The 17,694-nt window shown below is 42.3% G+C and overlaps 1 protein-coding gene across 8 annotated transcripts in view; it reads right to left on the bottom strand.

Annotated features, from left to right (window-relative positions):
* The window catches only part of KLF12 (KLF transcription factor 12), a 253,225-nt gene that overhangs the window by 217,869 nt on the left and 17,662 nt on the right, over nt 1-17,694 (bottom strand). Inside the window, exons 1-2 of one of the 8 annotated variants that reach the window (XM_071550044.1) lie at nt 9,824-9,869; nt 7,015-7,120 (exon numbers count right to left, since the gene is read on the bottom strand). The exons of 6 other annotated variants lie outside the window; for them this stretch is intronic. The gene's annotated coding sequence lies outside the window, so the exon portion shown is untranslated. Of the gene's footprint in view, nt 1-7,014; nt 7,121-9,823; nt 9,870-11,058; nt 11,076-17,694 lie in introns of those variants that run through there. One more of the 8 variants, XM_071550063.1, reaches the window with a different exon arrangement.

The following is a 17,694-nucleotide window of genomic DNA, read 5'->3' as shown; positions in this document are numbered from 1 at the left end:
AATGTATTTGGAAAGATCCAATTTTTCCAGGCTTTTCTAAAGGTTCTAAGGTATCATCTCCTGAACACACTCCTTTCATTTCAATCATTTCTCATCAGAAAAGCAGATTCCTTTATTTTTTTCATTAATACTTTAAGGCAATCACAATCCAAGTACCTGGAAACATCACTCTGAGCTTCTAAACTGTATTCCACATACTGCACAAGGGATGCTCTGTCTCTCTCCTGTGTTCTTGCCATTCTCAAAATTACCTGAGATTTCCACTCTTCAGGATCTATAAACCAACAAAAAAGTCAAGAAGTCTCTTGCTGCAACCCTACCACATTCAAACAGGAAACAGCCCTAAACAGGAAGACGCAACTGCAATTTACTTCGTAACACCCACCAGGCACCACCTGAGAGGGTCATTCAGGGTTCATTTTGTCTTTTAGGCAATATAGATAATTTTAAAATAACACCACTGTTAACTGGCTATCATATCGCAGACCCAGACACTGAGAATAGAGATATTTATGGTCACCAAGCAATACGAAGTTTAACATCCCTGCCTTCAGAGCAGAAGATACTGAAAAAGGAAAAGTGGGAAATGTAATTCATGACAGGGTGTTAAATCAGTCTTAACCCTACAGTCACACAAGCATTGTCATCCTAACTCTTAGTCACTTCAGAAGGGAGTGCCTAACATTCAGCACTGGAGTTCCCACACTTCGACTGCACCTGGAAAGCAGAATTAGGTTTGAAAAAAGACAAAAATACAGCTTTGTACCGAATCCTAAAGCACAAGAAAAGGCAAAAAGGTAACTGTCCAGAACTGAGTTAGTTCTTCTCAGTCGTGACGGTGACCATCACCACCGAAACACCTTCAAAGATCCACCCCTAAGGAACTTTTCCTTACTAGTATTTCTGGCTGTCCTCAGATTTGCCAAATGGATTTGGCAAACGGACTGCACCTTTTGCATCCAAACACAGGCTCTTAAAATACAGTGTTATTTCTGCCCTCAGACATCAGGGCAGCTATAAGAAGTCACACTGGACTTCTAAAAATCTCATCTTCGTCTATCAGCCTGTTTTTAAGTTCTAGATCTCTGAGCCCAAACTCAAAACAGCCCTTGAATGCCTTCTGAAGCTTAATACCCAAATGGAAAGTTCTGGACAGGTAGACAGGAGCAGCCAAAAGAAAAGTTTATCAGAGAACCTGACAAATTTCACTTAAGAAGAAAAACAACCTCTTGTGGGTGCCTGCTACTTCTAAACACCACTGGCTCATGCTCTCATAGGCAGCTGTCACCTGCTTCAGTCAAGCCAGCAGCGCACAGGGACTGTAAACCCCTTCCTTCTGACTGGAGGATGTGTACAGATGTGACAATGCAAGATCCCCACAACATGTGGTGTGTCTGTCCTGCCACACCACCATTTCCCACACCCACTTACACTCCCCCATCTCTCAACCAGATCAGTCCTCTTGGCCCTGCTGATTTCTCATCGGCCCTGATCCAAATAAACATCCTCAGGTCTCTGCACTCAACTACCCATCTCCTGACTTGTGTCACAGCAACAAGAAAGTAAACCCAATCCTTTTTACCCAGTGTATCCCTGCCTCCCCCGTGGGGCTCTTTCAGACTGCTGTGAATCCTCTGGTCTCAACTTTGTCAACTGCTGCAGTTTATAGACAAAAATCCAAAACCCAAGAACATTAAAAAATTAAGATAACCTGCAGTGCCAGCCAGGATTTTCAGAGGAGGCTGGGCTTATCAGATGTTATGCATCCAACCGGAGTTGTCTTAAAGTGGTTAGGTTTTATGTGTGCTATTGCTCTCAAAGCTCATCTTTAAGACTGGGAAGCACACCATCGAGAAATCTGAAAGATTCTAGTGGCTTTCAGGAGGCTTGGGAGTCAATGCAAAACAGCACTCTGAACTTTTAATTCTACCATTCAGACATTAAGAGACTAATTTGCTGTAACAGATTCAATGGTATCACAGGCCTCTATATATTTGCACTGCTCTGCAGTATCGAAATTTTCTAGCCCAGCAGCTTCAGATCTGTACCAGTGGGGAGGGAAAGAAAAAAAAAAAGAATAAAACATGGGTTTAGGCACTTCCGGTGTCTGGTAAATTTACAAACACAAGAAGGCAGAAACGCTTCAAAAGACAAAACCCAAGCCAGCTGCAAAATTCACTTCTTAGCACACAAATTACAATGATCCCCGCTGTTCGGAAGATATCTAGGCATGAGTGGTTTGCACTATGTTCTACATTAAACAGAGGTCTGGGCAAAATCAGCAAGTCCAAAGTACAAAGCTCACACAGAAAATGTGTTGCTAATAACAGTCTCTTAATGTGACAAAAACTCCAGCTTGAGCAATTTTTCTCATCACCACAGCAAAGGTATCAAAGAGGAAGAGAAAGGGGTTCTTACTCATGCTGGTTCCCAGAGACTTATTACATGGTAAGACAAAAAGCCACATAAACAATGTATGTAAGGGAATTTCACATTCTCTACAAAGACACCACAAGACAGGGGACTGCCTGCATCAGCTCTGTAACACATCAAGACATTTTATGAAAGTGAGAGCTACATTTAACCAAGTCATCAGTAACACAGACCACCTGTAACTACAGGTTATGCGTGAACACTGGGCAAGAGCAAGGTACGATGTATAAAGAAGCTACTCTAGTTACTCAGTTACAAAATGAGGTGAAGACCAGCTAGATTCGGTATCTTTGGTCTTTCCTCCCCAGCTGGAGGATTCATCCTTCGCCCAACCCACATGCCATGCTTGAAATTCAAACCCAGCAGTGACCAAACTAAGCTCAGGTCTGAACTTTCCTGACCCCTGAGAAAGCAGGTTAACATGAGCGAAGTTCAGAATTAACTGTTTGCTAAGTTTTGTCAAATTTCCCTTCAACACAAAAGAAGCACCAAGTAAGAACAAAACTATAAATGTGCAGCAGCTTTTACCCTGAGCTCCCCCTGACCCTGTGCTTTCCCTTCTGCACTGATTTCACACACTGTGCTTACGCAATTCATCAGCTGAGCTTGTGGTAAGTTAGCAAAGGGTGGCAGGGGCAGGCTGCCCTTTTTCTGACTCCCTAGGAGGGGCAATCAGAGTCCAGAGAGTAGCCACAAGCACAGCAGAAGCAGCACAGTGCACTGAGTTTTGGCAACCAGGCACCCAGCACTACGGAGCAAGGTAAGCCCAGCTCAGAGCTGCAAACTGGAAGTAACCAGACAGAAGTTGGTACTTATTTGAAGAAAAAAAAGGCAGGACTGAATCCGGTACCATGTATGCTCAGCACCTTTTTAAGCATTCAAAGTAACACACCAGAAAAAGATACCCAAGACTAGAAAGAATAAAGGAGATTAATAGGCTGCAGAATGAAAAGCCAACAAAGAAAACTTCTTTGAAAAGTTGATTAATACCACCTCTTTTGTGGAATAATATAGCAGGTTAAAGGCAAAACCCAAGCCTCTATCGTGGTAGAGAAACAGATCTGCAGTGAAAAAAACGTGGCAAAAAAATTCTTAATTTATCTTTGGCAATTTAAACCATTTGCACATAAATGATGTTGAGAAGGCAAAGCTGACACTTTGTTTCACAATAAAACATTGGCCAAAAATCCTGGCTCATATGCCTCAATTGTTTTCATAGCCAAAGACTGCAAAAATCACGTCTGATGCTTTATGCATAAATATAATCTACCTACACTACAAAATACACATCACACTGGAATAGATTCAGCCTTGACTGATGTGTGTAAATTCCAGGGATTTGCATTCACTCAAGGAAGAAAACACATCCCTTGTACAAAATAAAAATTACTGCAAAACTTGGAGTTTAACAGCTTCAATATAAATTCCAAGTCGGTCTGCAAGTGAGATGTATTTGTGTGGCAGTCAAATGATTAAGACATTATTTCAACAGAGTTGGGCTAATGCAGCCTATCATTTTCAGAAAGCATTTCAAACCAAAAACAAACCCATCTGATTTCTGCAACAGACCAAAACCACTGACGGGAGATGCCTTTTAATCCAATAAAATGAGCAGCAGACTGTAGAGTCCATCCTCTCTATGTCTACTGAAATACACAATTACAGTGGTCCTCCCTCTTTCCCCACTCCACCCCCACAATAACTTCATTGGTGTTTTGGAGTTATTTGATCTTTGATCCTTTTCTGTCTTACAGCAACCATGACAGATGCCGAACCAAAAATTTTTATTGTTATTGGGAGACAGAACTCACGCCTCCTTCGCCCGGTGTCTCCTGCTGCTATCAATTTTTTTTTTAACCCAAGCTTTCAGCAGCTATGCCTACTATTCATAATGAAAGCCACAGTGGAATCTTTTAAGGCCGCTGGCAGTTGTGGTTACTCCGCTTCTTATAAAGACGGCGGCTTCCTGCCGAGGCTGCCTTGCTACATCAGGTTGAATCATGGCATCTCTCACCGTTGTGACCCCTTGAACACAGTCATGCCACAACTCTGTCTAGTACCATTAACTACACATTGCAGTGAGATAGGCACAGAAGTGCTGAGAGGCTGCCAGCATGCTCCTTCGGACTGCCTCCAGTTAATCACATTTTCATGTTTCAGAAATAACAGTTTTCACTAATTGCCAGCAATGTGAAGTTCATGGTATACCTTTAAATATGTCGTGGTGGCAATATGTAATCCTCAAGGCAGGCTCCTATTTGCCATTCACTCTTCCTAACCCTGCAGATACAAGTACTTGAGATAAAGCTCTTAGATTACGCGGACAATAAAGAACAAAAGCAACTTCTTTTTAACAGGTGAAGAGAGGTGAATTAAAAGAACAAGTAGAGCATCTTATCACCCTTTGGTGATACTGTAGCAGATACATTTACTGCACAGCAGGACATTAAATGTATTTTCCTATATACCGATAAATTATTAATGATGTTTGTGTCCTACTTCTGGGTAGTACCACTTTTCTGATCATCTCTTGCAGGACTGAGTCAGCTAATAGCAGCCCTGGCATTTCTGACCCTTACTTCATTGGAAAGAATTCCATTTTGCTGTTTTAAATGGAGGACCCTGCCGGCAGCCCTTGATGGTCACTGTTTCACCTATCCCCAGTGTCCCGGTCAGATACAGCAGCTTGACACAGAGCCACATGCAGCTGAGACCAGCTTCTTTAGATGACAAACGTTGAGGTGCCCCTTCCAGCTGAAAAGTTTCCAGCCCCTTCTGAACACTCCATCTATCAAAACTTCAACAGGGTTGAAATAAGGATGTGGAGCAAGAAAAAATTTCTGCTGCTTGGGAAGCAAAGGAAGGAAAAATAAACCCTCCCTCTCCTGTCTCCCTCGCTTGCTTGTGTGCCTGCACCTCTAACTGTCTCGGTGCACAGTGTCAGTGGATGAAAAGAGAAGAGCTTGACAATTTTGTAGGCTCTCTCAAAGACGTCAGTTGGCAGAACCAGCAGTCCTGTTCCAGGTAGAAAGGGATAGTTTATTACCTGTACTCAGATTCTGAATGTTCACTTTCATTTTGACTGTATGGGGATAAAAGAAAAAATTACTCTTTTTAACACAGAATCTGAAAAATTCACACATCTGCCCACTCTTGGCATGTAGGAAAAATTCATCTCTGTAATCTGGTTCTGCAGAACTTAATCTTCCCTATGAGAACTAAGAACCTAAAAGTTATGACTGCAGAGATACCCTTCCAAACGCAAGCAACTGTGTAGCAAAGCAATGAACTAGAGAAATGCTCCCAGTGCTGCTGTTCTAACACACTACACCACTTCAGGACAAAAGCATTCCTGTCCAGAAAACCTGGGGACAACCCCAAAACTGACAAGCCAGCCTGAATTTCACACTGCTGCTGCTATTCTGCCATAACTTTAGGAGACTCTGGAGAGGCTGACTAGCAAGAGATGTAAAGAGCTATGGAGGCACACCGGAGTCCAACAGGACAGTTAAGAAAAGCCTGCAACAGAGCAAGCATCCAAAACACCTCTGAATCCAGCCGTGAGCTAGAGGAGGTGGAGGTTCAGCCTGCTAACAGTAAAAAATAATCAAGAAGATGATCTAGGTCAAATAAACTTTCTTAAATAAACTTAATTTCTTTATAAGGACATTTGTAATGGTAAGCTTGTTCCAACAAGATCATGAATCACTGCGGAATTATTACAATCAGTGCTCAATGCATAAATCAGGAGAGAGTGTAAGTGCTTGTGATGCATGACAACTTCACAGTCCTGCTCCCAAACAGAGCCTGAAGAGCAATGCTGTCACAGCTGCATTCACCCCAACCACTCAAGCTTGAAGAGCTGTGTTTCAGAGGACTTCAGCACCTCACTTGTGCATCTCGAGATGCAGAGATGCAACCTGGAATTACATTTACAAATCAGGTGTCATGGTCAACACTGTTTTTTGGCCCATGACCACTCCACGTCTTTTCAGTATTAGATTACAAAGGACATGAGTCACCCATGTAAGATATTAACCTGACCACAGATACCGTCATGATGCAGAGATGCAGACAGAAACCATCACTGCTCTGTTAACAGTCATGGGTGTCAATATTAAAGGAGGTTTCATAAGGCAAAAGGTTTGAACTGAATATATATGAGAAATCTACGTTAACCCCTTCACTACCACACAAGTCATTTTCCAAATCATCTCTCTACTTTAGATGCCTTAGAGACATGGCTAAAGCTACTGTGTCTTGGAGCCTATTTCTCATTCAAAGTCAAAATGACTGAGAAGCTTTTGGAAATCTTAATTCATGATCTATATCCAAAAATAAATTGAGACATGAGTGGTTTGAACAGACAAAACAGCTGAGGACACCATGAAATTGGAAGGAACTGGACAAAGAACTGGTTTTAAAAGCTGCTGTGACATCCATGCCAAAAAGTCATAATGTCAACAGCATGGCAAGGTAATCTGGTCACATCTCATGGCTACTCAGACTGAAAAGGACCCATCCACAAACACGGGTTTCTACGGAGGTAATTCTACTTTTAACAAAACAACCATTACTTACCCTAGTGCTTTAGGGCTAGCCAGTGAGAGCGGTCTTCTGCACAACTGCTGACTTCTGTGACTTCATAGATTGTACCTTTTCTGTAAATACTTCTGAGAGTTTTGTACTGCAAAAGAAACTATGCCCCAGCTGACAGTCCAACATTTCCTAGAATTTCCAAAAGCCATTCACTTGGTAGGTTATTGCAGGTAGGAGCTACTCAGTCAGGATAAATAGAGCACAGAACAAAACAGAACTCTTCATGTGTCTCCACCCGTGCATGACATCAGAGCTGCACAGGACCACTGCAAGCTTAATGTTAAGCAAGCTTTTTACATCACCCAGAAACTATTCCTAAAAGAACACTGCAAAGGTACTGGGAACTGCCACTAAGGATCCATTTTACACCAGTCACACCCACAGACCACTGACATGGTTCAGTGGCACACATGATACAAACCCAGCATGACAGCGCACCAAGGCCACTGAATGCTGAGCTACTGGCCAGGGAAAGCAAGTACCACTTTTCTGAAGACACAGAGGCTGTGCTGGAGATGCATCAACCTCCTAGCAAAGGAGAGAGGTCAGCAGCAAGGGTCACAAGCCTTTCACGGCACAGTGGCAGAAGCAGCAGCTGCACTGAGTGAGTGCACACGAGAGGGGAGGGAGTTCCTCCAGGGAGGCAGCAAGTCAGGTTGGCCAGACTTGTCAAGCCCCCATACCAAACTCTCCAGCATGTTATCAGAAACACAAAACATGTACCTCATGACTTGGAAGAGCTGAAGGGAGATCACAATGTATCTCGGGAGGTCTCACTTCTCCAGCTCTGAACACAGTGCTCTGTGTGAGGAAGCTCAGCAACATCAGCTTCAGTAGAGGCTGTTGGTTTTCCTCCTACAGCTGTGCACTCAGGTCACCCAAAACCTCTGGGCCAGCACAACCCTATTGTTGCCGGACACTTTTGCCTCACAGAAGTTACATGTGAGCCATGTGTATTGATCCAGTCACTTCACCATGATGACCCATCTTCTCCTTGCCACCTCAACCATGCCAGCTGGAAACTGGTGACATTGCACAGAGGAACGGATGGACTAAGAGATTCCTGCAGTTTCCGAGGAAAACTCAGTTACATTTTTCATCAGAGCTTCAGTGCACAGTTTGCTGGTCCTCTGTGCAGAATATCCAACCCAACAGCGAACTGGCACTGAGGGAGAGCACTCTGGACTCTGAATCCCAAGGACCTGAATTCAAGTCTCAGTGGGGACTGTCCCCTGGGCAGTTAAATGCCTCCCTGCCATCTGACCCCATCAGATCTCGGATGCTCAGTAGGGTCAGCCCCGGTTAGTACCAGGTGCTGTGACAATCCTGAGGACTTCACTGTCACTGTCCAAGCTCGCTTGGCCGTGGCAAATGGACCTTAGGACTTAAACAGTGGGGACAGTTCTGTGCACGCTGTGCCTCACCTAAAAAATCCACTGCACAGGCTCAAAGGGCACACCCACATGGGGAGAGCGCTGCCCAAATCTTTGCGAAGTCTGGGCATATGTACACCTTACTGAGTACTTCAGGGTTATCACTTAATCAGTGCTCTAAAAATAGTTGGGGGGGGGGGGCAGTGTGAGGGTGAGGAATGAGGGGGCATCCATCCACACAGAAAAACAAATAAACTGCTCAGAAGAGCAATGCTCTGGCAATCACCTCACATTCACTGCTCAAGGGAGAAGAAATCTCTCCCCTTTACAAGCATCTCTTGGGAATAAAGGAAGTCCATTAATTTGCCAAATAAACTTTTCCGAGGAACTAGAAGAGGATGAAAATTTCATGCCTCATTCCCAGCCAAGACTGAATACACTTATCAGTGATGGAAGAGAGTGAGGGAATAAACTTGATTTAAAAAGAGATGGATCAGAAGTGGCAAAGAAATTCAGAGGAACTCCACTACATTATGGAACAGGACAGAACACCAGAGCAAAAGGAAAGAAACAAGTGATGAAAAATAAGATTTACACAGGCATGTTCACCTCAGTACCCGACTGATCTGATAACCATCCCTTGCATGTTATGTAAATCAAGTTTTCAAGAAACCTTTATCCTTTACTTGGGCCTTGTTGTGGGGATACAACAAATACCACAACTATAGCACTCTGGGGTTTTTTTATTCAGTATTTTCTGTATTAGCCTCCTCAACTTTCATCCTAGTATGTCTGCAAGGTGACAGAACTACTCAGCACTTGGAAGAGAACGACCCAGAGAAAACACCATTTGCACAAAATACTTAGGATTTTAAGTACTTGAGGGAAAATGAGAGCAATGAAGACAGGTCAGGGACCACTAGTGGAACTATCTTTAGTGTTTACACCTAAGACCCACTCTTCAAGTCAAAATTAAATAAAAAACAAAGAGGCTCAGTAGTCTTCTGGCACTTAACATCTCTTTTGATGTTTAGGAGCTCAGAGCATGGTGAGGGACACCTTCCACCACCAGCACTCCTTCCTGCCAAAAACTCCAAGATGAAAAAGACCAATATTGATTGAGGCCATATAGAGGAAGCTAAAGGAGAAATATGTACCTCTGGCCTTGCAAAGTATTTCCACTTCTCTGCAGCCTGGCAGTGGTACTTTTGAGTTACAAGAGGAGAGAAGCGGTCTGATAGGTAACACTCAAACTACCTCAAACTGCTGCAGTACCTCCAACAAGCTGCGTCTGATTCATCTCTGGCTTCTTTCCATCACATTTTATCAACTTGTTCCAAGTGAGCATTAAAAGCACTTTAATACCTTGCTACATTTGTTGCTGCTGAGCAGAAGCAATTGCCAAGTAAGATATCTACCTGGCAGAGCCTGCTCATGCCTGAGTCAGTGGAGGTGACATTCTGGAAAGTCTCACCCTGACTCCAAAGTTCCACACTTCTATAAGGCAAACTGGATGGCAAAGAAAAAGGGAGACAAAAATCAGAGTTACAGCAGAGCCACAACCTATCCCAGAAGCAGTTCTACTTCTGAAGCTATCCAAGAAATATCAGAATTTCTTTGTCCCATTTTCAAGTTACGTATCTGAAAAACAAAGCTATCAATTACCATCAGTGAAAATAGTAAATGATCCCTGAAATACAATTCGGCCCTAGCACACCCAATGCTGCCTCCTCTCTCCCACCACTCCCCCGAAGACGCACAGAAGTACCAAATGCTGCTCTGGGCTCCTTGAGGAAATTCTTTGTTCGCAATGTTTTCTCTAAAAACAGTCCACAACCGATTCTCTTTTTTACTTCCAGCATAGCAAGATTCAATTTCAGTGCTCCAGCTGCTGTGTGAATCAGAGGTGAAGGAGCAAGCTTTGAAGCATGGCTGTGCAAAGGCTGTCTCACAGGATGCCGGAAGCTCCGGCACACAAAGCACCAATACCACAGAACCACAGGGACCAAACCATTACAGCACATCACAGAAAACACCTTGGCTGAGGAACCAGTCCTGAGCAAGTCACTCTTGCCTGAAGACCTCCTTACACATGCAGTAAGGCAGGGGCAGGAAGGAAGGCAGGCATTCAACCTCTGATGGCCTTTTCAGCCGAAAACATGACTTGAAGCAATTTCCTTGTTCAGCTATACATGTTGTGGCATAAGAGTTAAGCACCATGTCAGTAGCTAAGATCACTTGATAGCTGACTAAAGCTTTGTTAAGCGTAAGGATTTGCATGCTATTACCGACAACTGCCATAAACTTCCCAGACTTCTGCAAAAACCTCCCAGCTGCCATGAAACTGCTAACACTGTCTTCTGCCCCTTTCTTTTCTCATCTTAGCTGTCAACCATACAGCATCACATTTCACCTTTCGTGCTCCAGCAGCAGTGCTGCACTAGGAGCCCTCTTTCCCATGTGACACAGCCACCCAAAAACCTCTCCTCCTGCCCAGAGGGCTGCAATCCCAGCAGGATCAATCCTTCCTGCAAGCATCCTCCACATCCATAGGGCAGGCTATAGCTCCAACATGTGAAGCATGCCAAAGCACAGCAGCTGCCATCAGCAGATGTGCTCTGCACTTCCAGTGGGAGCAAAGTCCTTATCTTACCTTCTCAGCTCAGTGCCTTCTGTCTCCCCTCCACTCAGATTCTGGCACCCTTAAATCTTCTTTCAGCTTTTATTGATGGGTTGGTTTGCAGGTTGCTGGGGGCGGAGGAAGCAGTTTCGAGCACTCAACATTAAGCCCAACTTCTGATTAAGTGTGTACCCAAGTGGACTCAAAGTCTCTGAAGACAGGCACAATAAAAGACACAGAGACCAAAAAATACTCAACACACAGTTAGGGACAAAGTTGTCTCCTAGACAAATAAAAAGTTTGAGCAAAGGTATACATGTATCATTTGGTCTAAATATCAATAAGTTAGGTAAAATACAAGGCAAATGAATGGCTAAAACAACAAAGACAAGAAGACAAAGCACGGCGTTGGGGAGGAAACAAACCAAACCAAACCAAACCACACTCAATCATACAGGATTGGAAAGGGTATTAAAAGCTAAGGGGAAAAGTCATCTCACTGCACCTCAGGTAGATCTAATGTAAGAGGCTGGTTTCTGAGAGGAGAAACAAGAGTAGGTCAAGCAGGGCAAAGAACCTGCGAGAGCAGTGAACCATCACTGCTATGGGCTCCTTTGCTGTGCAAGCAGCAGTTGTACTGAAATGACGAACACCCAGAAAAGAGCAAAGCAATTCTTTCACAACACAGCAACAATCAAATGCAGGATAGATGAAACACACAGAAAAGACTGTATTTATCTATAAATATAATATCTATAGAATATATATTTACTATATATACATACTATATGGTGCGTTTTGTCGTGACTTATAAAGAGAATTTGTCCATATGCAAACTTTCTTTTCCACGATGCTGATGTGGTAAGACCTTGATTGTTTTATCACTTGCTTTGACTTCTTTGGGGGTTCGTTTGTTTGGGGAGTTTTTCTGTGGTTAGTATCCCCGCATCGCTCTCTTATGTATTCCCTCATTAGTCTGCTTGTGACCATCTAGGCCCAGGTGTCTTATGCCTGTGACTCTTAGAAATTTGTTTAAGGAACACCTATCACAAGGGGATCCTGACCTATGACCAGGGCTTCCACAAATAAAACAAATAAATTATTTGAAAATGAAATATTTATGATGCACTTACAGGCAAAATCCTCTCACAGAACAAGAAAAGCATAGCTCAACTCTGTGATGATGCAGAACTGTTGATTAACATAACTGAATAGCTTTTGTGCTCTCCAAGCAAATTAGACAATTTACAGTCACTGAGTCTTTGGACAGACCCAAATGAGGAGATCAGCTTCTCTTCGAAGGGACCACCCATGTACTCTGTGTTATTCTTCAGAGCCTTCTGATGAGGCACTTCTGTTAGCAAAATTGAAGTGTGCTTTGGGTACTGATTTAATTACAAAAAACCTGTATCAAAGATCTTGGCAAATCTTATAGTATTCACACACTTTCTGAAAGACTTACTGAACAGGAATAATCCATTTGGATGCACTGTAACTGATGTAATTCAGCATAAAGACAGAAAAAAACCAGTCTTAAAACTTTACTTTTCTAATTTCAGTTAACAGAGTACTGATGCACTGAACACAAATAGGGGAAGTGTTCATATATTTGGTATCTGGAGAGAAAGATCAAATTTGTTCTTTCTCCTTTCATCTAACAGAAACACTGACAGCAATCGCACACTATCCAACATGAGCCTTTCCAAGACTTCAGCTCCTTGTCACTACTATGCGACAATTCACAAGAGTTATAACTTGAATCACATTTTCATCTGTCTGAAACTATTATCCAGGTAAAATTTGTAAACCTTTAAAGTGACGTGATGTGATCCACATCTTGTATCACTATTTGTACTGATGAAGATGAAGGCAATACTTTTTGGAAAAGGGTAACTACTTTCTCCTTTGCATTGACACTGAACCAATTTTTATGTCCGTGAACAAAAAGGTAAACTATGTAAAAGCAGTAATTTCTTTGGAAGGGAAGGAACTATCTCCAGTTACTTACTTACACAAGAACTTTTAAGGAGAGCCATCTATAAAGAATGCTTCTCATTACCATCCTATGCTTATTTATAAGTACATACACAGCATTTTTCAATGTCTCAATATGAAGACTAATACCAGGAGGCGATGCTTCAAAAGCAGACCCACTTTTTCAGTTCCCAACTATAGATATTCTGTGGATAAGTTTTCAGGCTAAACTTACTATTTCAGTAAATGAGCTGAAACAACTCTGCACCTGTAGTCCAAACCGAGACTGTCTCAAGCCAGCCTAATACAACCTGCAGCTTTAGTACCTTCACAGCAACACTCACCTCCCCCCAGGATTATTATCAATATCTGAAGAACAGAAAAATGAACACTAATACCATTTCCAGATTCACACAACCCACACCAGGGATGGGAATGGAAAGCCCTTACCTACACTCCCCCATTCTCGCCAGTCTTTATCGTCCTCTGTATGCTACTAAATCTTTAATTTATACCAGAGATGACAAAGAAGAGCAAGAGAAGTTGGTCACCGTGAAATGAATTTGGAGAAGGCTGTTGCCCAATTACCTGGTTAGATTTCAAATACCAAACAAAAAAGGAGAGTGTAACAAGATCACAAAAAAAGGGGAAAAAATCATACACACAGAGAGAAGGGCTTGCAGCAAGACAGAAGGAACTTCTAAGTGCGATGGATTTCAGTGCAAGCTTGAATCAATAGTTTCTTCTACATATTAAACTTGGACAAGATAAACAATACTGAGTTCCTCCATTTTCCCAGTTTTGCACGATTTTTTTGTTCTTCCCATTGAAGTTACCTATTTTCTTACACAGGCAAATGAAAACAGACAATGCATCAATCTGTATTTAATTCCCGTGGTATCACCTGCATGTGAACAGAGACCTCTATCTGCTGTGCTTTTATTAGTGATGAGGAAGCAAACTCAGAACAAATTGTCAAGTATAACTTTAATCTTTTTTTTAACTTGAAGCCCAGACAAAATGATAAACCATGAAAACATGCATGAAGGAAAGTTAGTTTAAGTATTTAAGAAAAGAAGCCAGCAAAGAAGCCCCCCACAGTACCTACAAAACACAGAATCTTTCACTATTATAAATCCAAACAGTATGAAATTATAAAGACATAACTTCAGTTTAGCTGTAGTGACATTCAGCACACACTGAAATAACACACTCCCCATGCAAAAAGCTGCTAGTGACAGAACTGAAACTCCAGTATGCAATGACCCTGCTCCTTGCAAATTAAAAAACTTGACTTTTTGAAAGCACAATTGTTTCAAAAGAATCCCTTGGTGACTGTTTTAAATTTTGACATGCAGTGGTTTATAGATACTGTTCTATCTACTGTGTAAACAGTGAAAACTTCACTCTTTAAACTTTCAGTAAATCCAAGGCTAACACACTTTTTTTCCCTATGCCACAATCTTTTTCTCTATTTGTACAGTATATCAGCTCCAGTTGAGATGAACCTCTGCTTCAGAGAGCTGTGCTCTCCAGACCCCGCAGGGATGGAGCCGCTTCTCCTACCCAGAGGAGAGGGAGACAGAGTCAGAAAAAAGAGCCAGATGCTGTGTGAGGGTAGGGGAAGGGGGGGTGCAGGGTGGGGGGTGCAGAGCTTCCTTGTGTGGTTGAATACTTGGCATTTTACCAGGGTTTCAAACCAAAACATGCACCCATGCAGAAGCAGAGGTTCTTCACCTTGGAATTACAAAGCCCACCAGTGCATATTTTCAATATTCCCTGTGCACTGACACGGGCAGCACCCTGGCACTTTCACTGCAGCATCTGTAGGACTTTAACACTTCTGAGAAGAACAACCTTATTTCCTCATTCCCTGGTATTAGGTGAGTGAATCTGGGTCTTGCTGTCCTTGCTTTTTCTCGGTTATAATTTGTTCTTTTCCTGAATAGCCTATTGGCAAGTGGGATCCCAACCAGTTCTCATTCACTAGGAAGCTTCCAGATGCCATGGTCTACTCTGCCTCCCATGACCATCTTGCCAAAAGCCACTCCCCTGGCCCTTCAGCAGCTCCACTTTCTCACTTGCTCATCTCGTTCCCCAACTCCTCCCCTCTTTAGTTCAATGACTGATTAATTTCAGAAAAGAAACCAAAATACCTTGAGCTCAGTAAGAAATGTTTTCCCCTCCCTTCTCTCCATTCCCACCCTCCTTCTCACCCCATCACATACAGAGAAATACTTGCAGTGCTGCAATTAAGACTAGATTCCTAAGTCTCGACCCCAAAAGCTCCACATTCCTAAGTGTAGGACTGCCCCTATGACTAGGTTAGGTGCACCATGGTGTATAAACTGCTCCATGCATTGCAATGTGATTTTCTTGACAACACAATCATTTGTACGTTCTACAGTATGTCACAACACCTATAATGTTTCCGTTCAGAAAAGCTAGCCAAGCAAACACATTTCTCATTTTGCACAGACATGCTTTTGCAGTTTGCTAACTTAAGAGGATGTCTGGCAGTACCTCAGATTTGTAATTTTTTTTAAGAGTACATTGAAACTGGGCTTTTTTTCCCTTGCCATTTGCCAAATGAATCTCTTTCTTAAACCCAGTATTTCCTATTCTCTCAGTAACTTCAACATTTACATAAGCCTAGTCCAGTACATTGCTGTTCAGTGAGTGTATTTTCAAGTCATACAGGGTGCAGATCTGAAACCAGGCCAAGTAAATCTGAAACACAAGTCCAGAATAAGTAGTTTCTTTCAGTCAGTGAAAAAAAAATTGGCAAAGCCTACGAGTCAATCATAACTCCTCTTCCTCACCCTTTCCTTTCCTCAGAGAAAGCCTTGTTTGCCCACTGGCTCTAACCTCACAGGCAACAACAGCGGCTTGGTGACAAACACACAATGGAAGACATGGAATGGCCCATTCTGATTTGAAGGAGTTGGCAACTCCAACTTATCTCCACACACTAACTTCTCTTATTCAGAATCACAGAGTGGCTTGTGTTGGCAGGGCCTTTGAAGATCAGTTAATTCCAACTCCTCTGCCACACACAGGGACACCACCTTCCACTAAACCAGGTTGCTCAAATCCCCATCCAACCTGGCCTTAAACACTTCAAATGGTGGTTACAACTTCAATGGGAAAAAACATCTTGTCACGGAGCTGAAAACAGAGGTCTCCACCAGAAAACAGAAGTCTCTAGCAGAAATAGCTCATTCTTTCTTTCATCATATTAAGCTGCAGACAATACGAGTTCTCTGTCCAGAAAGCTTTAACACCTTGTAGCTCTCATGCCTAGTAAGAGAACCAGCTGATAGTCAGAGAATCAGACATTACAGGCTGAAAGTAAGAACGAGATACTTCCTACTAGAATTGATATTTCTGTTTATCTGTGGCTAATGTCATCTCTCACTTCTTTCATTATTTTGCTCCCAGAAGCCAATACAACCTTGAATAAAAGCCAACACAACCTATTTAAGGACTGACATTGATGTGGTGCTGGAGCTGCTTTGGAGGAGGTGGTTGAGCCTCCAGTACTATACAAGCAAGAGCTAAAAATATGTTTCACATAACTATTTCTAAAATCTACCTATAGTTGCTAGAAACAACAAAGAGTCTAAAACTGAAAACAGTTTCAATGTTCTGCCAGAAAAACAGCCAACATATAAAGTTCCCTTGATGTCTCTACATGACTGAGTTTTTGCAACTACCAATTTACTGGTGACACCCTAGAAAATCAGAATAAACTAGAAAAGAGCAATAGGTCTAAGGGTCTATTCTTTCCCAGCTTCTCCCTTAGAGGTTGCATACCTTACTTACATGGCTACTAATCTAATCTTAAAGTGAGTGATACTTAGAAGACACTCCTCATGAAAAACCCCACAACAATAATTTCTTCAAATAACAATTTTCATCTTCTATTTTTGTATTCTGAGAATTCTCTATACACCTTCACTGCAGTTATCGCTTCATTCTTCTAAGTCCAAGTAACTTAGTGACTTCTCTCCAGCTTCTATGGAGGCATTTATCTTACAAGCAATCCTGCACTATGAAATTCAGTTTGTATTGGCACAATGGCTTCACACAAAAACAAACCTAATTTTAGCAGGACCCTTATGCTGTAAATCCTTGTTCCCATCCTGACTGAATTTGTAGTAATCCATGTAGTTTATTTGGTTACACAAAGAACTACAGTTCATCTGATGTAATTATCTTTTCATTAGTATCTATGTTTGGCATCCTAAACTGTCATACTGAATTTTTGAAGTATGTTCACAATCCTCAATGAATGACACTGTATACCTGTTCAGCCATACACAATTCTACCTTCTGATGTGATGATCTGTGGACTTTAAAAAAAACAATTAATGAGATCATCCCACCCTAGGACTCCAGGACTTCCCTTTCTCCATCTTCCTTCTGGAAATACCAAGAAGAATTTTTGCACTTTATTGACCTCCCTTTCACTTGAACACTTCTGTACCAAGTTGCCAACAATAGGAGTCTCCATGGGATTGTGAGATTCTCCAACACTGCCATTTTCCACTACATCTTTTCTGCATATGCACTTGCTCTCTTTCCACAAGTTTCCCAATTCATACCTCCTGTTCATGAATCTTTATGCATTCTCACAGCCTCTGCCACAGTAATCCACAGCCATGGCATGTGGCAAGTCAAAAGCAAGCTGCC

Source organism: Pithys albifrons, chromosome 1 (assembly GCF_047495875.1).
Source record: "Pithys albifrons albifrons isolate INPA30051 chromosome 1, PitAlb_v1, whole genome shotgun sequence".
NCBI classification, from domain to species: Eukaryota; Metazoa; Chordata; class Aves; order Passeriformes; family Thamnophilidae; genus Pithys; species Pithys albifrons.
The sequence above is the reverse complement of the archived record's forward strand: the minus strand, read 5'-3'. Positions and strand labels throughout refer to the sequence as shown.